The sequence below is a fragment of the Harpia harpyja genome, chromosome 2 (assembly GCF_026419915.1).
Source record: "Harpia harpyja isolate bHarHar1 chromosome 2, bHarHar1 primary haplotype, whole genome shotgun sequence".
Classification (NCBI taxonomy): Eukaryota; Metazoa; Chordata; class Aves; order Accipitriformes; family Accipitridae; genus Harpia; species Harpia harpyja.
In genome coordinates, this window is record NC_068941.1 from 41,586,328 (window position 1) to 41,610,594 (window position 24,267).

Genomic DNA, 24,267 nt, shown 5'->3' on the forward strand with positions numbered 1-24,267 from the left:
TAACAGAGCTTGCAACAGAGTGCTGTTAGAAGCTTGCATTACAGACTTCTGCTAAGTATCGAATATAATCTTGGTTCTTTTCATGATAAGTAATCTTTTACAGATGATGTTTTACAAAGGGAGACTTTGATGCATCTACCACATCTCTGTTTTTTTGGCAAGAAAATACTCAGTGGAAAAATGGTCCCCCATGATCATTGCATATATTTTATGTTAATTTATGTAATAAACAGGTACTGTGGTAGTACAGTATCTTTGTAGAATCATTTCAAGTGTGCAAACACAATTCACTAAGCACCTGATGAACTTTCAGTGTTCATTATCTGGTCAGTTCTGGGAGATACGGGGAGTGGAGGATGTATAAAACAAATGGGTCACAGCAGCCAAAATCTCTACTGAAAATGAACTAGGGTACTGCAAGAGGAAGTTAGAAGCAAAGTACAGAGAAAGTATATGAAAGTTCATAGTTGAGCTGGTCTCCAGGTGGCAGAGGTATGTGGGCTAAAAATCCCCAAAGAAAAGAACAGCTTTCTGAAATGCTTGAAATGCTGCATTTTGAGCTAGGGATGCAGAAAGACACAGACTGCGCAAGCCCAGTTCACTGCTAATGCTCCCAGGCTGCATTCCTAATGCAGCAGGCTGGTGCCCAGATTTCCACAACAACCATGTTAGCTGCTCTCATCAAAAAGCTCTTGCAGCACATTGGGAAGCCTTTCTCCAGAGAACTATTTTTACGAAGGACCATCCATCCTAACAGAATTTGTAACAGAAAGAAATGGCTATTTAGTTTTGGTATTGTAAACTTCATTCCTGTATAATCAGTGTCTAAGTGGTATTCAGTGGAAGTTTTTCAAAAGTAGACATAGGGTTATGACAATAGGGCAAGATCTGTCTTGTTTATGAAAGAGGGAAAGCTTAACAGTGATTTCCCTTCCTTCCCCACAGATTTCCCTTCCATCCTGCAGAGTTTCACCTGCCTGAGCTGTCCCCACCACAGTGTAAATGCCTTTGCCAGTCTCTTGCTTAGCCTGGGCAAGAGCAGCAGCACTTGATCTCCACGCTGTTTCATGTACATTCCTGCGTGACATCCAGTTAGACAGACTTGGATTTTTATTTTTAACGTACAAATTAACAAGTCAATACACATTAAGACATACATTTGTTTGCCTCTACGTTTTCATTAATTTTTAGCTTCCAATCTTTTTGGACTTGTCTGATGCTCCCTGATGCCCAGAGGCACTAGGTTAGGCTACCCAGACCTGGTTAGACACAGTCCATGATGCACCAAGTTCAAAGAAGGGAAGAGAGAGGTTTCAAACATCTGACTGGAGGGAAGGCAGGGTGCTGAGGAGCTGGGATAATCGCAGATCCCCTGCTGAAGGAGATAACACGGCCTGCAAAGCCTTTATCAGCCCTCAAGGTAGATCAGCCTCTGTAATTGTTCTGCTAAGTAAGTTAGGAGTGGAGAACCAAAAGGGCTGTAAACAAGTAACTTTTAAAGCAAACACCAACACAAACCAGAAATAAATATTTGGTGCATGTATTTGCCAACACACGTGTCTTAAATCTTGACCTATATGAGAGAATAAATGCATTATTAGAGTTACAAAGCATCCTCAACCTGGAAACGTTCCAGTCATGAATGAGAAAAATGTACAGTTCCAGGACAGAGTAACACAATTTTTTGGCTTGAAAATATGAAAACTATTACCTCTGGGGAGAAATAATCCAAAACAAAGACATTCACATGGAGCTCAGAGAAAGAAAAGACCCTGAGAGCTAAATATGAATATTTGGCTAAGCACTAATTTAATAAGGGATCAAGTGGTAAATCTACAACTACTTAATTCACAGAATGTTGATGTTACTGGTGAAACAGACTTTTTTTTTTTTTAAGCACCGAGAAGTTTATTTTCCAGTAGGTACACATCAAAATTTTGGAGAGCAAAACGAAGACACTGATTTCTTAAAAATTCCATCAAAATATTAAAGCAGTTCTTAATCAATTCCTATCTGAATGAGATATTAAGGTCTTCAGCAATTAAACTACAACATGGTGGGGGAAAAGCAGAGGCTTGCTTGTGATTTCTGTGTTAGGTTCTTCCAGAAATTTCTACTGGTTTTTTTTGGCACTAGGAGTTTCATACCACATGCTGACTTGCACTGGAAAGGCACATTACACCTCAGCTGGGAAGAACATGAGCGCAAGCCTGACAAGGGAAAAAAACCCATCCTCTACTTTTCAACCAACACTGCTTTCAAAACTTTGTTATCATTAAACTGAATTTCTGATATGACTGCGCTATCCCTATCGGACTAAATCCTTATGGAAATCAGGGGAATAAAGTCAGTAGCTCAAGTCAGGCTTTGAAGGCAGCTGAGCTCAGTAATAGCACTAATAGCAGCAGTTCCACGAAAGACGGAACGTAGTATCACGATGAATCCTTGTACGTGCAAGGTACCAGACCGAGAACAATATGTAACAGTCATTATTCATATCAGACTATGATGACAAGACAACTAATGGTAATTTAAATTACCGAGACAATGTAGGCTCTGATTATTAAATTAACTTATAGCTTTATGAAATGAAAGATACTCTAATTTTTTTAATGTTGGTTACTTTTATCTCCAACTTTGCAATACCTGATAAGTGAAGAATATTAGAGGCTTTCAAGAAACAGATTCTCGTGTGAATGAGCTGCTTATTTAATATTCCTTTTTTTTTTCCCCAAAGCACTTATTCGTGCTATCATAATCAAAGACACTCACTGCGATAACAACTTTTCAGAATAGATTTTCACTGAACAAAGACTCTGTACTGCAACTAATTCATTGGTTTTTACAAATGAATGCGTATCACAGAAGGATGACAAAATCAGTCTTGAGTCTGCCTTGGCTTTGTTCAGCTGTGGTGGACCAGAGCTTGCACTCAGTATAACACCTCCACAGCCAAAACTGAATATCGAATATTTAAAATAACAGCTGTTTTTGAAAGGTGTGCACACCTAATAAACCTCAGACATATGCTTATCTTTCCATATCCTGAAATATCCAGGCAGGCTAGAGAAGAGGCAAAGGGGAAAGAAGCAAGGCTTGCCTTGAAGAATTTTTTTGTTTGCTGCTGTTGAAGACAAGTTTAATGGAGAAAGCCGAGGGACAGGACAGTGCCAGCTATATCCTAACCTACGCAGGTGAAACCCAGTGCACGAAGAAAGGTGCTGCCGTTGCCAGGTCCCCGCAGCAGCCAAGGGCAGCTCCACGGGAAAGCCTGCCTTAGTGGGAACCCCAGGGGCAACAAAGGGCTGTAAAAATGCAAAACCTCCCCTTCCAGCCATACAATAAATTTCAGCACACTCAAAAGGTACAGATTTGGTTTTAAAAGAAATTAAGACTGCCTTTCAAGTCACTAAGGCGGCCAGATCCTATCAGTTCTCACTATGTTTTGAATAACTCCCCTGGCTTCTCTCTAGCAGGAACAGCTTGGCTTTTTTTTTGTTACACTGCTGCTATTTTGAACTGGGGTCTCAACATACAGGCACAGAAAATGAGTTTTTAACAGATGAATTAAAAAAGTCATAATTGTAACACTATGGCTAAGAGATTAATCTGACAGAGGAAAAAAACCCTGTTTTAATTATCGGATTAATTGGCCCAGACAGATGAACTATAATTCTGCAGTAGCCTGTGATGTGAAAAACAAGGCACGCGTGGGTGCTGCAGGGCACCCTTGGGCTCAGTGTCGCCTTGTGCCGGGCAGGAAAAGGAAGCAGCTCCCAAGAAGCAGCCCTACAGCATCGGTACCATCTCCCATTTCTCTTGCCCCTCAGATTTCATCAGGAATACTTACACAAGCCCAAAAGATTTGATTGATAGGTTTTAGCACAGGTACCGCAAATTCAGCGTTTTGATGCAAGCAATCTTGGTGAGTCCTAGCTCTGTGCCCTTAATAACTTGCTTCCCCTCCTACACGTTTCGTCTGCCATAAAGGGATTACTGGAGACCTATCCAAGCTGTTGCACCCTGGGGGGTAAAGCCTATCCCTGCTTCTTTTCCTTTCCCCATTTCTCAGTCCACCCTCCCCAGGCTTGAAGTACCTCCAGCTGTGGAAGAGGACAGCCACTGCTGTAGCATGGAGGAGTTTATTCGTGAGATGCAAGGGGCAAAGAAAGGGGAGTAACATTGCTTTTTGTGGCAGGGTCCATCCTGTGGTATTTCTCTACCTCCCACCTCCCAGTAACTTGTCAAGGAAATTGAAAAAGGTCCTTCCAGCCTGATGGCTGCATCTCTGTGGTGACAGCCACGTTCACTGGTGGAAGCGTCTTACAGTCTAAGTAATATTGCCACTCTGGAGGCATTCCTCTGGTATCACACCTGCACAGCTTCAGTCTATTTATGCAATTAAAATAGGCTAAAAATAGGGTTCAAAACAGGAGGCAAGACAAACAGAGACTTGTTCTGGCTCAGGGAAGAATTTCAGTGTTATAACAAACTGAATTCCCCACAGGCAACACGCTCAGATTTCTGACTGATTCCACCTTCTTCCTTCAGCGGAAAAAGGGTGTAAAGGAAGCTCAGCAACAAAATTGCTGGCAAAAATCCCTTTGACTTCCAGTAAGCTGGTATTTCAATGTCGAAATTTTACTATGCAATATTTTTTTAAAGAGGCATTGGATTAGAAATATGCTCTTTGGTGTTTTTCCCCCCTCCCAAAAGGGAAAGGAACAACTATTTTAAACTTTCCCCCCTCCTTACTTCATGATAAAAAATAATCAAAGTAAAGCATTAGAAGACCTACCAGAGAGTATTTAAAAATACTTGATGGATGTACAGTATCATTTTTATCGTTAGGCACCATGAGTTCAGAACTAAATAGTAAAACAACCTATAAATAGTACTCAGCTTCAGCAATAACTTGTCAGATGTTCACTACATTAAGAAAAGGATTAAGTCACAGCTTTTTGATCTACTGAGGGAACGTTATCAAACTAGTGTATACAAGAATACTATGTCAAATGCATATTATTTACACATAGCATGCCAGCAAGAGGGTGGAGGAGCTCAGTCATCCCAAATCACCCAGCATCACTCCGGAGTACTTCTTTGCTGCCAAGTGTCATCCTTAGCAAGAGGTAGGCACTAATCTTATCTACACAGTGATGTAGTACGTGACTGATGAAAATGTGGTTCATGCAAAATGGGATTCAGCATGGGGGGAAAAGGATTATGTGGTAAACTGGAAGGCAAACTCTGTCCTGCTGGGTAGCTGCAGCATGCTGGCTGTGCATACAGCACAGGATTTGCTGGGGACCAGGTCTGCAGAAGAGCGCAGGTGGGCATACGGGTCAGTGGTACATCCTTGTGGCGATGAAGGCTAGCTACATGTGAGGTTAGATAACAATTAGCCAACAGGTCAAGGGAAGTGTTTTTCCCCGGCTACCCATCACTCAAAGCCAGACCTGGGACAGCAGCTGGCTGTGTTTTCCCCAGCACAGGAGAGAGGGAGGTCAGTGGAGAGCTGCTGTGATGGTCGAGAGCTGGAGCACACGATGCACAAGGAGCCGCAGAGGTTGCTGAGCATGCTCAGCCTGAAAAAGTGGAGGCTGAGGGAGGATCCGATGGCTGGCTGCCACTGCTGCTAGGCTGGGGAGGGCTGGACAGAAGACAGACAGATCCTTCTCAGAGATGCACAGTGAAAGCTCAAGAAGCAGTGGTCGGGAAATTCCAACTAACTTCTTTTTCTTTCTCTTCCCTCCCGCCCCCAAATGAAGGTGGTTAAGCACTGCAAAAGGATGCCTGGAGAGGATGTCAAATCTCTGTCCTTGCAGATACTCAAAACTCCCCAGGACAAGACCCCCAGTGCCTGATCTGACTTAGGTGTTGGTCTTGCTGGAGCAAGGGTTGGACTAGAGACCTCCAGAGGTCCCATCCTACTTGAACGAGGCCATGAAACTAGAAAGCACATGGGGTACGCCAAACAAAATCCATTAGTTGCCTGAGTGGGAGATGGTAATGGCTGGCCATGCCCAGTGTCACCAGCATTTCCAGAGGGTAACTAAGTCGGGAAATATAACACTTGTGAGGGCAGGAAGGCCTGAGATTGAAGTACACTCTTGCACCCCTCTCTCCCGTCAAGCCATGGACCAAAAGGATGGGGAACTACCAGGCTTCCCCCTGCCCCATATCCGAGCATACCTCCCATGGTTGCTACCTGAGGACAGAGGATGTTCAACACAGCGGGAGTCCCAGCAATGCATGTCAGGTAAGTCTGCTTCTCACTGGGATGTGGGGAGAGAAGCCTTTAAGGATTTCATCATGTAACATCTTGACTGCATGCATTTTCCTTTCCTTTCTACCCTGTGTCTTCGAAAACCTCTGTAAGCTCTTTCTGTTTAAATTCCATGAAAAAAATATTTTTGTTTGCTTTAACCTTAACCTGGCTCGAATTAAAGCAAGGCTCATGATCCTTGAAATCAAGACAGCATGTAAAATCACATCTGTGTACTCCTCCTAATTAATGTATCCAAAAAGTTACAAATTGCATCCCTACCTAACTGCTCTGGGGGGTGAGGAGTTGATAACGTGGTGGTGGTGGTGTCTGTGTGGAAGAGACTAGCTTCCAGGGAAGGACGTAATGCAGAAAGGTGCAAGGGTGTCCTTGCAGCAGGCTGGCACACCAGCAAACAGCACGCCTCAGCCCTGAAGGTCTGAGGACCTGCACCATTTTTCGTAATAACTTGTGATAGTTCAGTGAGAACTGGGGGTGGGGGAGAAATCAGCTCATATTCTTCATTTTAGTGCGCCCAGCACACACATCAGCTTTTCAGAGCAGTACGTTTGTGAGAGCAAGCCTGCTGTTGGAGACTGGGAAAGGTCACTTTTGAGCCACATCAAAATATTAATTGCATTTTACTACACTATAATTTGTAGGAAACGATTGTAGAAGTCTTCATTTAGAGGGCATGGTTCAAATCCTATTTCTTCTCTCACAAGTGATATCAAAGAAAATTTGAGATGACCATGACCAGAAAAGGGGGGGATGGAGACGGGGGAGACCATGAAGTGTTTAATGTTTTAAACACAGAACAACAAAGCCACAAGCTAGAATTGAACAAGTTCAAATTACTTTTCTTTGGTTCTTTTTACATCTCCTGAAATCATGCCTGGCCAGCATCCCAGCATGATCTGGGAGATGCTAACAAAAGATGATAACAAAATGTTATCAATCTAACATAGATAATTAGGTCTTTTGGATACATAGTTAAGTACTGTATAGATCATTATTGGTTTACATCTCAAAGAAAATTTCACAGTCTCTTACGGTGGAGTTAAAATGAGATACTTAAAACATTTTGGACTCACTTTAGAAGCGCTTTGCTCTTTTCAAATAAGCAGCACTGGGGAGCTGCCACAATAGAGGTTTCTCTTTTTTGGAAGACCAGGAACCCTCTTAAGATGCTCACAGAGGAAGTGGGGCACCAAACTCCATGAACCAAGTCACCTTCCTCTTAGAAGACCACCACCACTGCTCCCGTTACTATGACAAGGGCTGGTTCCAGAGCTTTGCTCTTCTGAGTTAGGACTTCCTCACATTTTGCAAGCAAGGTTTACTCATGGCCAATTTTATTCCTGTGGTTTTCCTGACACCACTTTCCGAGTTACACAGCTGTTCATTCACTGGAGTTCACAGGCAGTAATCTTGTCTGTCTCCCCTCCCCCCTTTACTAAAAGAAAGAACTAACCTTTGTATTATTTAATGCATTCATCACTGATTCAAACCCCAGCACCACCAGCTTTCATCAATTTGTTGAAACTTTTAGTCATGTGGTTTACTTTGAGCTCCAGCTGCTGGAGGGAAAAAAAAAAAAAGGCTAACCAATTAAGTGATGTTTTTCTACTGACGCTAGTTACAAAGAAGAACTTGTAAGTATGGCTCAGGGGAGCTCTGGCATCTCAAAAATCAGAAGACAAATAATAAATTTTTAACAAGACCTACAAAGCGTGTTGTATATTATTTTAGTGCTATTTGAGGGGTCTGTCTCAGGAGTTTGGTAATACTGCAGTTAGCGCATGATTTTGAGGGTTACTGCAAGTTTCAACGTTTTCTTTCAGGTGGTTGTTAAAAATTGCATGGTTTGATGAACACGGGACTTGCTGAGTGTTTTTCATCCATTTAGTTTTTCTCCCACCTTCCCAAGACCATGTCTATTTGTCTTTATGAGTTGTCTGAGCAGAGCCATCTGTCAAACATAGCAGCAGAGACACATGAACACAGAGAAGATCCCTGTTCCATCTCACTTGACCTGCCTCAGTCAACAAGGGCACTGCTTCAGACATACCAAGCCTATGACTATCTCCAGTTTCTTCCCAAGAAAAAGCAGTCAGCCATCACCAGAACTTCTCATGCAATGCTGTCCATCTCATCTCAAGCAACGGCTCCCACTTTCTTAGGGACAACTCGAGAGCAGACTGGAGATAATGGTATATCAGGTGACCTATTCTTCAGTGCAAACAGCTTCCAGCCATCCTCATCCTCCATGACTTCCTCGAACTTCCCCACTCTACAACTGGATGTGCCCCCATCTTTGTACAGTCAGAAGCCCCCGGGGCCTGGTGTATACTGCTGCTACCAAAGCCGTCACATCTGGCTCATAGCCTTCTCCTGGCAGGCCCCAGGAAAACTGGCAAGCTGTCCTGGATAATTGCTGAGACACCTTTGTTCCAGGAGACCTGCTGTGAATCTCATTTATTGCCATAGCGCTGCACTGTAGGACTGTAAAAAGCAGTAAAAGGAAAACCACTTGGATGGAGTTATCTGAAATATGCTGTTCGGCTTGTTTCTGTACTCCTGTTGACTGCATGAATGTATTGCAGAGGCAGCAGTAGCAATTTTATGCCATCACCATCCTGTTTCCACTAGGTGCCCCCAATATTGTCCTCTTCCTCTATTTCCCCACCCGCATCCATTTCGCGTCTCTCTCTCCACATAGCAGCATTATTAGTAATGATTTGCAAAACCCTGACTATGCCAAATGCAAAAGCAGATTTTTTTCCGATTTCATGAACATTATATACATTATCAAATGGTAGGGGGTGATGACACCTCAAGCTGACAAATTTTAGCTGCAGTTACATTGCATGTCTCACTCAATACTGGTGTTAAAATCCCACATTCTTGTGCACAGGAGCATTCCCTCCTCCCAACCTGTGACCACCGACACAAACCACAGCAAGACATGAACACCTGCAATTTTTATCTTACTTCATGTAATAGAATGCCTCCTGAGCCATGCATGCATACTTGAACGCATGTAAAGTCCAGTGGAATACACAACATAGAAATTAAAGTACAGGCATGCCTCCGCAGGCTTGACGTCCTGTGAAATCTGCTGCAGCCACACACATCTAAAGAACAGCAATATGCTGGTAGCCTGCTTGGAAGAAACACTGATTGCATATAACCAAAGCCAGGACAAGAGAGGACAAAATAGCTCTGGCTAAAGCAGGCTGCTGAGAAAGCAGGAGTGACGGTGGCACAGGACGTCAATGGCAGTCCACGTGGGCCTGGATACTCGGCATCTCTCGGGATCAGGCTCATGGTGAGCGTGACATAATTAGAATGAGTATTTATAGTTTATTAGTAAAAGAGATGAAATGGAACAAGGATTAGAAGATCCTGTCTAATCCTCTTCGCAAATAAGTTTTTTTAAGGCGTAAAACTTGTATATGATTTATAACACTCAGAATTAAAGACAGTCATTTCTGATTAAGTTTTATTACTACACTAGAAATGAACTTAGTCATGATGAATTTTTTTGGTACTAAAAAGATATAAAAATGCAAATCTGGAGGGATTCTTCATCTGCTTAGTATTAATGTCCATCTATGAAATCAAATAAGTTAAAATTGAGGTAAGGGTCACTCTTTTAGGAAAAAGAATCCCCATTTTGGGAAGACATGTCTATTTTTTATTAGCACAAAACCTGTTATAACTCTCCTGGTTAGTGCAGCTGTCATTTCAGATGAAAAAACTATCATCTCATCTTCAAAGAAAGAAAGGCTGCACACGAAAACAACTACAATAAAGATCTTAACATTAAAAATATATATTTATTGAAGTTTCTTAAGTTTGGTTAAACTAATCACGATTATAATATCTCTGGCACTAAGACAAAGCTTAAATGGCAAGGTTAACATTAACTCCCATTTTCACACTGGCCAGCATCTGCTACAAAACAAAAAGATATTTTCTAGTGGGAGTCCAACCTGCAGGACTAACTTCTATTTAGGGTTTGCATGTTCTCACACATTACTCAGCAGCAGCGAGGCCAAGGTGAGACTGGGGGAGAGACAAAAATGAGCAGCTTGCTCATCCACAGTTCATCTTGTGACATTATCAGAAATACCAGTAAGTGGTATTAACTTTCAAGTTTGTCTTCAAGAAAACAAAATCAACACCACCCCTTGGTGCCTGATTGGTCTTTTATGGTTTTTTCTTGTGTTTACTGAGCAACAAATTACAAATTAAGCTTAGCTAATTTTAGCAGAGGCGAGTCATACAGTTCCCCAGGAACCAGCCAAATTCAACATTCGACTGTGTTCTTTGCTTCTCATGGGCTCTGGGAGGAAAGTGATGGTGATCCACATGGCTACAAACAAACAAAAAAAAAAAGCACCTTTGTTTTGCGGCTGAGCTGAGGACCCCACATTTGCTCCTTTTCTCTGCCTATTCCATGCCACCAGTTTGAACAGCTGCATAAATAAATGCTTTACACACACACACACACACTCACACAAATTCTTTTATTGAGGAGCAGAAAAGTTTTACACGAAATGCTAAACACTCAGGTTTGAAGGAAGGGGTGTGATGTTACTGAAAAATTCCACTGTCAGACTAGTTTTGTGCCATAGCCCTTGGAGGTTTTAGGTACTAAAAGTTTCATACAAATCCTGGATGCAAATCATTCACCATCACCCCTTTGATAAGAGCTTCATTAAACTGTTCAGAGCCACTGTCTTTCCTCCTTGCTTGGGAGGAAACTTCACACTACACCAACAAATTAACTTCCCATTTTGGAAGACTTGTATTTAGTTATAACCAGACAAATTTCACTTATAATTGAAGGAAATGCCCAAACAGTGCCACCTTTAATCATGAAAGCTGCAATGCAGCAGCTAATGAAGAAAGCCAGACATTTGCCTCCTATAAATGGATCCTCCTGGCCCAAAACACAATTCCAAACATTACAAAGTTCAGCTACGTTTTGATGGACAGTTTCCAAATAAAGCAGAAGAGACACGTGAACATATCTTTCCATAAACATCTCAATCCCTTCAGCATTTCCCAGAAACTGTAATTCAAACAGGGACCAGATCTAGCAGACCAGATTCAGGCAAAATACAATTTACATTTAAATCAGTGAGAGCTACTGGTGACTAGCATGCAGCATTAAACCATGTGTACTTATTAGCGTCCTAACAGAAACATGTCTTTTAAAACAGATGGTAGAAGTTGAAAGAAAATTGAATCACAAAATAAGACCATTAACATAAATGCTTCCTCTTCTAATCAGCTACCACTGTGTTAGTATCAGCTAGGGTGTTGGGGAATATCATTCATTTCCTCATCTCAGAATCTAAATATATGGATTGTTTCGCTCCCTACTTCCCCCCCCCAGCACAGGTGCTTTATTTTTCCACAGCGTTTCCCCCAGTTGGACAGAAAATTAGAGCAGACCCTTTTCTCATCTTCTGTCCTTCCCAGCAGTAGACCTCTCTGCACTTACTGAAAGAACCCCTAGATGTAACAGAGGGGGATATTCTGGGACTACATTTCAGACTTATTATTTCTCTATATAGCTACCTCCCACATCAGAGCACGACCTTTCACGTGCAAGCACAATAGCTTAGGAAAACAGCTTAAAAAGTACAACCATAAAAGAAAAAAGCAGATCATGGGCATTCCATCTTTCTCAGCTACATTCGTATTTCTTGGTTTGCATAGCAATTAAACTACCAGTACCCTGTGCTCAAACCAGTCAGCTACCAATAAACTGTTTTTCTCCCCTTCCCCATCACCTTCATCAACAAGATTTCTGTAACCAGAATTTAACCATCAGTTTGACCATATCATGAACCAGAACATCACATTAAATGCTCTTCACTGGCAACGGTAGGGAGAACTGACTTGCTGGTAAGCAATACAGATAGGAATTAGAGCACCAGCAAAACCCAGTCATCGCAAGAAGCAAGGATACTTAAAGCATACTAACATACTACAAGGACTGTCAAAACTAACTAAAAAAAAAAAAAAAAATCACATAAACCCAGTATTCCCTTACCTGACAGAGCTTTCAAAGGCACACATCCATCATATATCCCCCAAGAGCAATGAGAAAATATGCTTCTGTAACTTCTCTTCCTCAAGGAGCAAAGCAGCTCAGTGTAGGGTCCTGTTCAGCTGTAAGCTGTTGGACCTGCCTAGATCCTGATCTGCCCCAAGCCCCAGCTGATGGCAATGGGTAATTTGTCCTGTAGGACCCTCAGGGAAGTAAAACTTCTTTGGTGCTCAGGACTTGGCACGATGCTCTTCTTTTTCTCTCAGAAAAGGAGTGTGCCCTCGAGGTTACCATGAAGTTGCCAGAAGGGCTCTGCCCAAAAGGGCTGCTGGGCTACAGCTGCAGAAGGATGAGGCACATAATTGTTGTTTTAAGCATGTTCAGCCTAAGCCAAAAAGCTGTGAAACCATTACAGGCATTACTCTAAACTTCTAGGGAAGGCAGTAGCTGGTTTTTCTCATTTCCAGTGTAATTCAGAGTGGTTACACAGGGTTTTTGATCTGCAGTAATTTAAAAAGACTGAAACAGGCCATGGAATTTAACCCCAGGCCTTTGTTTTTCTTTCTAATGTTATGGTGCTGCAAATATTGCAGCAACCTAGAAATGAGATTTCAAATGAAAATGCTCACTGTAGTCGCTTCTCTGCTCTTCTAGTCCATGTTCTCAGCAAACAGAAGGGGGTCAAGGTTGAAGGAGTAAGTCTAAATACATGATCAAGGCCAAAAGATTAGGCATATGGTGTTGTAGGTACAGGGCTGAGTTGCAGAATCATTAGTTCCTTCCCTTACGTCAAGTTATCAGCAATTATTTATAAACAGAAAAGAAATTGTTACCACTTTATGTAGAAATATCAATGTATTTGTTCTCCTGTATATAAGGGAACAAAACTTCCACATATTATTTTCCCGGCTGGAAGCTAATCCATGCTAAATTTTTCTGCAGTGCTGAAGACTTCTGAAAAGCTTCACAGATAATTGAGTTGCAGCTTCAATATGTAGGCTCCTTCAGTAGGCAAAAGACTATCATCCCATTTGTCATAAACCTTTTTAAAGCAGGAAGAAGAAGAAGAGCAAGAAAAGAACAGATGAACCTCTTCAAAGGTTCTGACAGCATTACTTCTCCTAGCAGTCTTACTAACTACCCTACAATTTTGCATGGTTATTTCAAGGCCTTAAGATTTAGGGAGCTGACTAACTTCAAGCCAGTGGTGGCATGCTATTAACACAGGTCAAAACTGAGTACTCTCATCCTCCATCAACATTTCAAGCCTGTTTCTGTAGAGCTATCACCTGTTGGCCTCTCCATGCAGCTATTTCCAATGGCAGCTGATTTTCAAGGCTAGCTAATGGGCCTTCACTATTGCAGGACCTGCGAGGCAGCTGCCCACTCAAGGAGGTCCTGTGCTAATTGCTCAGGCAAACTCTCATCGGGCTCAGTATGGGTATGAACTGGGTATGGGTATGGGAACAGATTTGGGTTTCTTGTGGGGCTTTTTAGCACAGTTTTGAGCCTTTTGTTCCACTAAAGGACTGGTTCAACAGAACATAATGACACATTTGCAGCATAATTGTATGATCTGTTTTCACTCTCACACTCTTTCGTTTTTAAGTTCACCTGAACTTCTGAACTGGTATCTTTTTCCATTCTTTTTTTTTTTTTTTTCTAGTTAGCTTAAGTAACTGTTCCATGGCACAGTGATTTGGAAAATGCTCATTTATAAAGGCTAACATTTCACTCATCTTTCAGCTCCCAGAGACAATTATTATACTGAATGTTATAAAGCCAAGGCAGCTCAGATACAGATGGCAAAACCTGTTGGTGTAGCAGGAAAGGGATGGTAATCCTACCAGCTGCTCTGAAGCCTGTGCACACGCAGGGGCAAGAAAACACATTAAAACCTTTTCCTTGCACAAGACCTAGCTGTGAGCTCCTGGTTGTAGAAAGTTCAGCAAACATCCTTCAAACTGCCTTGCTGAGGGATCCAAGGCTAAAACAGTCTAGTCTCTCCTGCAATCTCTCTCAATGCCTTCTGATGAGGGATCCCATGGAGGGGAAAACAATAGTAGCGTGGTCTTCTGCTCCATTAGGAGACCCACCGGCTCTCCAGGACGGACATCGCGGTTCACTGCCTGGGAGTTTCACGGTGCTTGCCTTTGCCAGCACATGTGGACCTCTCAGACAGCTGTCTCTGGAAGGCAATAGCTCTAGAAACCAAACATCCATGTATTGGGTTTGGCTGAGATGGAGTTAATACTCCCCATAGCAGCCCTCATAGCACTGTGCTCTGCATCAGTAGCTAGAAAGGTGTTGATAACACACCAGTGTTTTGGCTACTGCTGAACAGTGCTGGCACAGCATCAAGGCTGTCTCTCCAACATTTTTGCCCCCCCCTCAACGGCAGGCTGGGGCAGGGCGAGATCTCGGGAGGGGACATAACCAGGACAGCTGACCGAAACTAACCAAACAGATATTCCATACCATATGACGTCAGCTCAGATATAAAAGCTAAGTAAAGGGAGACGGAAGGGGGGCATTTTTTTTGTCTTCAGGAGCAACCACTACGCGTACTGAAGCCCTGCTTCCCAGGAAGTGGCTAGACATCGCCTGCTGATGGGAAGTAGAGAATAATATCATTTGTTTTTCTTTGCTTTCACGCGCGACCTTGGCTTTCAGTTTATTAAACTGTCCTTATCTTGACCCACGAGCCTTTGGTTATATTTTCTTCCCCCTGTCCAGTTAAGAAGGGGGAGTGATAGAGCGGCTTTGGTGGGCACCTGGCATCCAGCCAGGGTCAACCCACTACAATCCAACCAACAAAAATCACCTTGAAAATCTGCCTCCTGCTTTTATAAAAGTAATACAAAGGATGGAATGGAATTAAACATTTGCTTACTGATCAAAACTGATTGGAGCCATGATTAGTTTGTTTTAAAATCCCAAATGGCAGGTTCATTTCTGGCTAAACAGAGAAAGCAGAGCAGTTGGCTCCCTCCTCCCAAATGTTTATGATGGTAAGTTTGACATGACATCCCATTTCTAAATATTTTCCTTTCCCAAGGTCCTGAGCTGCTGACACAACAGGAATAACTTACACTGCACAGGAAATACTGCTGGACACAGGGCCTCAATCTTGTGCAGCTCAGGTCGGAAGTCTTCACCTTCCCTGAGTGCCTTGCTCCAGCTGGGATTACCTGAAGTACTACTTCAGTTCAGTCATTGGGGTAAGGCACTAGGGAGGAGTGAGGCATTTAAACATGGAGAACAGGTTTGTTGCATTGTGCATTTTCCTGGTGAATTGCTTTATATTGATGTATGACTTACTACTCTCACTTTTCTGAGCTTATGAAGTGTAACTGCTATTTAGCAGCACCTTATTGTACAAAGAGACACACTGAAATAGAGGAATACGTTGCAGTAAGACAGCTGTCTTTGTGAAAAGAGATACGGGTCCTTATTCATCTTCATGGGACATTTCCAGATAGGGACCTTTCAGGGGCATTTTTTAGTGTCACACGGGGATGCTTAGAGTCATGGTTGATCTGAAAAACTTCCTGCATTGTAAAAAGTCACTGCACACATCATTGTTATTATTATTATTATTACTACTGTTATTAGATTTATTTTTCCCATGAAATATACAGCTGTGAGCTATATATGTGTTCACAGTACAGCCACGGCTACCGCTTCTCTCCTTTCTGCTCCAAAGCAAGCTGTGTGTACTGAAGGCCGCCTCCTTCTTCGTGATGAAAATGTCATCAGGACAAAACAAAGAAAGAGACCCCTTTCTTCTGGTAAGGCAGAGCCAACAAAGCTGTCAAGAGCATGGTGGAAAATTACAGTAATAGGATAGTGGAAAAATTACAGTTAGTGGAGAATGAAGTCTATTGCTTCTACGTTTAACAGCCCTGTGGAGAATAGGAACAGCTTTTCCGCAGAAAGATTTGACGTCAGTACCAAAAATTTGAATGGACACCTTAAAATAACCTGCCAAAGGAGGGAAAAAAAATAACTTTTCTTCTTGAAATACTGTAGCAGGGTTAGCTCAAATTAGTACGTTTTAGTACTGCTGCCCAGAGGTATGAGTTGGGGAAATGTTGACTATTAACTGTGGATTTTGGTCCAAGTTCATGGAAAAGCTGGAGAGCTATTCAGCAGGGATAGCTGCTCTGGGTAATTTGTTTGGAAGTTCTAATACTGACTAAAAAAACCCCCTAAGCTTCTGCCCACATGGGAGGAATTTTACTTTCTTCAAATAGATAAAGGCAATCTGATTATTCTATACAAGAGCTTTTCAAGAAATTCTGGTGGGACACTCATTATTTTGCATTTATTAAGGTTGTTTTTTAAGTTGTATTTTTGGAAAAAAAAAAAAAAAGACAAGACAATGTATCAGTATCTGAATGCCTAAACTAGTCTTATACATTTTGGTGTTTAGCCCTGTAATACTTAAAACACCATTAATATGTTTGCATCTGATTTCTTTCCAACAGAGACAATCATATGTACATTTTTAATATTGACAGCAACACTGACAACGTATATTTCTTTATAGTACAACTATAAATAGCATCAGTTACACAGGTTGCCTTTGCATTCAGTACATTTATTTTAGTTTGAAGAAAAGTCTGTAAAAGAATCAGTTGCAAATATAGGAAGAAAAATGGCACTGGTAAGATGTATCAACATCTGCGTTTCCAAACAAATAAAAGTCTGTAGAGCAGTACCATCCAGGTCTAATGAAGACTCAGCAGGTAAGTGGAGCCGTAGTCTTTGGATAAGGAAAAAATAAGGGCCTTTTGCTGTGCAGGACATGCCTACCGGTACTCATGCAGTGAGTTTATCTTCCTGGCATCTGTTCCAGAAGGAAACATTTGCTTAAGACTAGGTCTTACTCTACTAGGGTAAATGAAAATTGAGAAAACTATCAGTGCAAAATTCTGAAAGAAATGAATTCTGAAAAACTTCCTTGAGTTAAGCTGTTGGCCAGCTCTGTTGTGAACTCTTCCAGCACTCCCCAACCCTGCTTGGGGAAGCAGACTGAGAAACATTTCCAAGACGTGTCCAGGACCGTCACACCTCCGCCAGCGGCTGCTGCGGGGGTTTCAGTAGCTCTGCGCTGGGTCTGAGAGGCCTTCCAGCACAAGACGAAAAATTCCCGCTGCCCTGTACAGCTGGACCGTGAACGTGTGTTAGCCGCTGTGGTCGGCCGAGGTGCAGGTGTGAAAGCTTCCCTTCAGGAGAACAGATCTGAGGAAGAGCCAAGGCCACGCTTTGGTACAGTCACTAGCAGGCGATATCTGAAAACTATCTGTGAATGACCTGCAAGGTTTACTTCTCCAGTGGTTCATTACATTCGGTTGGAATGAAGTTTTTGGAGAAGCAGTGAGCAGTGCTGAGTATAAACAGAGGCCAGTTGTAGTGTTGTGCATCTTCACTGAAAGCCAGTTTTGAACAATATAACTTTTTTTTTTTTTTTTAGGACAGAGCTTCTGTTTTCTTGCAGTGAGTTAATCGCACATCTACATCAGATACCACAAATCAGTCAAACTATTGCTGGAGAACAGAATGGATCCTGGATTTTCAGAAGATGCTTCATCTCCTGAGACCTGACTGAGACCCATCACAAAGTTTCCTCAGCACTTCAGAAAATACAGTGCCTGGTATAAAATATCATGCAACAGCCAAACATCTTTATTGCTATATTTTGGATACAATTGGAAAGTCTTTGCCAGTTGCTATCACTTAGTAAAACTTTTAAAAGTTGTATAGATATAAAATCTAATCTTTTGGCCAGAAACTAATACAACTAATTACATTCCGCTACCTGCATTTCCTCTGAGGTTTCAGTAGTTTCTGCTTTCTTCCCAAACTGTAACATATGATTTCAACTAATTATGTAATTTGTTATTAATTTAAATAATACACAAACTATATTTTGGTTTCTCTGGGGGAGAAAGCATCACCATCTTCTTTGATGTGGTGGAAAAAAAATCTAAATTTTAAAAATTTAAATTTTAAATTATGCATTTATTAGAAAATCAGCATTAGTGCACAAGTTAGACTAGTTTTCACAAGCTTGGTGAAAATGTTTTAGATGTAAAGTTTACTTATCTGTATTGGGTTTGCATGGCAAGGTTTTAGCAGCAGGGGGTTTACAGGGGTGTCTTCTGTGAGAAGCGGCTAGAAGCTTCCCCTGTGTCTGACAGAGCCAATGCCAGCCGACTCCAAGTTGGACCCGCTGCTGGCCAAGGCCAAGCCCATCAGCGATAGTGGTAACGCCTCTGGGATAACGTATTTAAGAAGGGGAGAAAAAAGGCTGTGCAGCGGCAGCTGGAGAGAGGAGTGAGAGCGTGTGAGAGAAACAACCCTGCAGACACCAAGGTCAGTGAAGAAGGAGGGGGAGGAGGTGCTCCAGGGGCTGGAGCAGAGATTCCCCTGCAGCCCGTGGTGAAGACCATGGTGAGGCAGGCTGTCCCCCTGCAGCCCATGGAGGTCCACAGTGGAGCAGATATCCACCTGCAGCCCGTGGAGGACCCCACGCTAGAGCAGGTGGATGCCCCCGAAGGAGCCTGTGACTCCATGGGACAGCCTACACTGGAGCAGGCTCCTGGCAGGACCTGTGGGGAGAGGAGCCCATGCTGGAGCAGGTTTTCTGGCAGGACTTGTGACCCCGCGGGGGACCCACACTGGAGCAGTCTGTGCCTGAAGGACTGCAGCCTATGGAATGGACCCACGCTGGAGCAGTTCGTGAAGAACTGCAGCCCATGGGAAGGACTCATGTTGGAGAAGTTTGTGAAGGACTGTGTCCCATGGGAGGGAGCCCACGGTGGAGCAGGGGAAGAGTGTGGTGAGTCCTGCCCCTGAGGAGGAAGGAGCAGCAGAGACAATGTGTGATGAACTGACCGTAATCCCTATTCCCCGTCCCTCTGCGCCACCCACGGGGAGGACGTAGAGAAAATTGGAAGTGGAGTTGAGCTGGGAAGGAGGGAGGGGTGGGGGGAAGGTGTTTTAAGATTTGGGTTTTATTTCTCATTATCCTATTCTGACTGGTAAAAATTAAATTGATTTTCCCCAAGTTGAGTCTGTTTTGCCCATGATGGTAATTGGTGAGTGATCTCTCCCTGTGCTTATCTCAACTCATGAGCCTTTTGTTATATTTTCTCCCCCCTGTCCAGCTGAGGAGGGGAGTGATACAGTGGCTTTGGTGGGCACCTGGCAGCCAGCCAGGGTCAACCCATCACATCATCAAAATGCAATTTTGAGTTCCTTCAAACTAATATGCAATAAGACCAAAATGAGGACATCAAAATATTTCTTTTAGACATTTTAACTATCAAAAATTTTAATTGAAAAAAATGTTTGGAGACCAAATTTGTCTACTTTATCCAAATCCATAAAGCAGAACGAGGGAAGAAATACTGAAACATGAAGTATAAAGGATGGTGTGAAATGTTTATTTTCAGGCTGAGGAAAACATTGGGATTGACCCCAAACGCATTTTTGTCCATTTTCAGTTTTCCCTAGGAGCCCAAAATTGATCCCACCTGCCAGAGCTCTGCTGAGGAGCTGCAGCGCTGTGCCTGCTGCCACCCCTCTTCTTGGGCTGCACGCTGGCACTGTGTATGCACAGTTAAAATTACACGGAAGGGTTTGCTGGAATGCAGGCGGCCTGACATCTCCTCTGCAAAATTTGCTGAGCAGTTTAAGATTGCAAAATGCTTTGACAGCAGAGCTGTTATTAAGTGGAAGAGACTTGCTGGCATGCAAGGAGGCAGTTCCTCCCTTCAGTGACCCAGCTGAGGCAAATTCACCTCAGCAACAGACCTGACCCTAAAATTTCAGTGACCAGGGAAGTTGCTTACGGTTTTCGGCTTTTCATTGCTAGAACTGTCTAGCTGAGCTAATAAGCAAATTCCTAAAGTCAGATGAGTGGTATTCTTTTTTTTTTTTCTGTTTTTGTTTTGTTTTTCTTTTTTAATCTGTAGTGTCTTTTCTTCTTATCTACTCAGCGTGCATCTCATTGGTACAGTTCTCAACAACTGCTTGCGCAGAGGTTGCGTTTGGTGAACATCTCCAGTCACAACTTACAAAATCTTAAAGACTGATACGGCATATAGTTTTGGCTGTTGTCTGTCCTCTTAATGTGCATTATCTATTGCTAAGGCACATTGTTGGGGGAGACCTAAGGAGCCTCTAGTGTTGAGTCCCCCACTGTAATAAAAAGTTTGATTTGTTCCAAAGTCCTGCGCTCTTGGAATGAGCTACTGATAAATGTGGGAGATCATTAAGCCTTATAACACCACCAATATTTACATTCAAATCCCTGAAAGTGACTTATTTGGAGTAAATATTAGTAATTAATGATCCATTTTCAAAGATTTGCTGCTTTGGCCCTGTGTGTAGCTGTGTCTGTGGTCACACAGTGTTTATAGCCATGATCATGTCACGTGTTCATTGCCATACCATACCATACAATTACCATATCATTACCATGGTAAGTGCAGTGAACTCTAGTGTTTGTAGCTTTTGGAAGATTGTTTACAATTTATTCATGCAAGAATTGGGAAAAGGAAATACAGAGGAAACATAAATTTGTTCTCTGTAGCCTCCCAGAATTTAATGGAATTGAAAAGCAAAGAGTATCTTACAGCCTGGGGAAGGCTGGTTCCTCTCAGGTCTAAGTCCCTGTTGAACAGTTTGGTACAGCACTGGACTGTGTTTCCACAGGTGCTGTAAGTTCTTAGGATTCTGTTGTGGAAAATCTTAAAGTGCTATTATTTTTAAAGGTACTATATAAATATCAGATAAATATGAAAATAAATGTAGTGTTATCATTCATCACTCTGCAACCACTTAGTTCATACTGCCAAGTCAAATGACTTTTGCGTGTATTACCTTCCTGCTAAGCTCCATCAGAGGTCCTATGAAAATGCATTTCACTCTGCCAAATCAAATAATCTGTTGCCAAGAAACACAGAGAGCTTTTTAAATAATTCTTTTTCTATCTTTATGCAGTTTAGACAAGAATGGCTTAAACATTTGATTGAAAAAGGTAATTAATCAACATTCCTGTTGACAAGTGGTCTCCATCTTTGGTGAGAGGATTTTATTTCATGCATTTTTTGGGTCCACAGGAGTTAAGTTTTATGAATTTCTTGTCTTACAGAAAGCCTTTTGATACCATGTTCTGTAAGAAAGCAAAGGGCTTTAGAGTCCTAGTCCAAGGTATAGGCAAAGCCCAGACCCCTTTGTTTGCCTCCCACTAGCTGCAAATAATTTTCACTGATTTAACACCAGCTCTATTTATCTTATTGCTTACGTAAGCAGTAACCATAAACCAAGCTAAAAAGTAGATCTACAGTACTCTAATGGTTCCCTGGTAACTGCTCGAGTATGCTCCTGTATCCAGCAGTGCACGCAAGGCCTGTGACCCGCTCCTTACTCTCTTTTTCTCTCCTTCTTCCTCTTCTGAATCTCAAATTTGCCATAGGCTAAGAATGGGTGAATTCATATAGTCACTGTTGCTAGTCTTCAGACAAACAGTTTTGTGGGGAGTTTACGTACTTTGCCCTTAAGATTTTATCACTACCTGTCATTTAGTGTATCTATCTGAGCCCTTCCAGGTAATGGATTCGTAACTATAAACCAGCAAGAAGGTTAACTCGCTCTTGCAGGGACCTATGGATTGATGGATGGACGGATTCTTTGGCGATGGGTTGCAGGAAGGGACTGCATGGTCACTCACGTTTTACTTTAGTTCTGATGGAAAATATGTAACAAACCAGAATAGTTTTAATTGTAGCTCAGAAATACTACCATTTTGTGCCTTATAGTAAATAAATAAATATACTAAATTATAAGGATTAAATAAATAGACAATTTTAAAATACTAAGGGTTAAATAAATATAAATATAAAATTTAACTAAACATAAAGATTTAATAAATATACAAAATACTAAGGTTTTGTGCCAATCACGGTTGGAGTCCTGTGTCTGAGGACAGCTTGTCTCCTGCTTTCAAATTCTTTCTGCTGGAATTTCTAATGTGTTTTTCTCCTCTAAAGTGCATCTACTTCAGTGTTTCAGCAGAGGAAGAGGTGGTAGGTAGCTATGATAATTCTCATGTAGCTGATTTAATAGATCGTACTTTGAAAGTTCTTATAAGCTGAACTGATCATTCAAAAAGCCAAGTAGAAAACTTGCAGTGCTGCTGGAGAAAACTCAGATTCAGATACCAGTCACAGGAAGAGATAGTATGTAGCATCCTATAAGGGACAGCTGAACTGGTATTTGTAATGGTAGTATCTGCAAATGAACTTCTTCAGACAGTTTGTTCCATGATTCTTCCAATGTTTCTGTGAAAAAGGGTTATCAATACAAAAATAATCAAGTCTTCGGTACCTGTAGTGTGAAGAAAGCCATTATCATCAACCTCTTTGCAAGAACATAGTCACTTCTTGAAACATTCCCTTAAAATTTTTGAATTCCCATACAAAGTTTGAAACTTTCTTTGCACTAGACATGACATTCAATTATTTTAATTCTCCAAAATTGATACTGCCTCTAGAACAAGTATTCCATAAGTGTGGAGTTACGCCAATGAACTCAAGAACAAACTTATCTTAAGACAACATAGATTTGATGTACAAGATTGTTGTGCAAGACAACAGAGATTTGATGTAATATTCTCTTTGTTAAATGTCTTACCCTCTAGGGTCTCCCTAGGCTTTTGTTGCTGTTGGCAAGTGGTGTGGACTTGGGCACTAGATGGCAAAGTTAGGTAAACCATGATCATACTACCAGCTCAAAATAAAGGAGTTAAAAATAACCCACAATTTAGTTTGGGGAAAAAACAAAAAAAACAACATCAGAAAATGTCCTCAGTATCCCTGGGATGCAGAGAAGTGCTTGGATGTCCTACCGGCAGCCCTTCCTTCTCCACAGCCTCTCTGAAAGGTTAAAAGGGTGGTAGCTGTGCACCCCCATTCTCCAAAGGCAGGGTGCTCCAACAGAGCTTCTGTGCAGAAAAACAGCCATCGAGTAACTCTCGGTGGTTTTCAGCCTGTCTCCTGTGGAGTTTGCAGTTCTTCTCAGCAGAGGTCAGGAAAGGCACTATTGTGATGGAGCAAAAGGGATTATTTAGTGAAATAACCTTAATGCACTAATTGTATTTCCCTTGCAAATTACTGCTGGACTTCATTTTTCCTACTGCCTCAGAGGTTTTGAGGCTGTGTCTGGAGCCAGAAAGGGAATGTGGGAGCTAAGACTCTTCATCACATCAGTCCTAGTTGCACCATTGCCCTCCCCAGCCTTTCCTCTCCTCTTGCCGGTATCCCCCTGCTTCTAGTGCCATCCTTTACTAAATAACAGGACACATACTCTCAGCATAGACTTACGGGGCATGGAAAACTTGGAGAAAAACTGTGCTTTGGTCAGTAATTCTTCCTCATCCTCTTGCTTCTGGACTGAATCCAGCTTTCACACCAGCAAGTTTTGAGGAAAGGCAAGTGTGTGGGTGTGTGTGAATTGCACAGCTGGAGAGGAAAGAGAAAACATGATTCTGCCAAACTGGGTTTTTGGAAGGGATGGGAGCTGCTAGAGTTTGCTGAGTGGTTTGAAATTCTTAGTGGTGTCCCTGGCAGAAGGGACCTGAGTGCAGGTACAGGGTAAAGAGTTGAGTGATGGATTACATCTATCTAATATTATCAGAAGGCTTTGCAATCTATACCAAAGCTACAAGCACCACAAATTTGGATGATATATCTGTATTTGTGAATATATCTATATATGCATGAAAAAGCTCGCAATATCTCTAATTGTTATAGAGAGCCGTCCTGAGATATTTTGACAGTGGCTTTGGGCAAAACCCACTGAAAACCTCCTAATTAAGAGTTGTCATGGTCCCATGGTAAGAAGCCCTCAGAAAAAC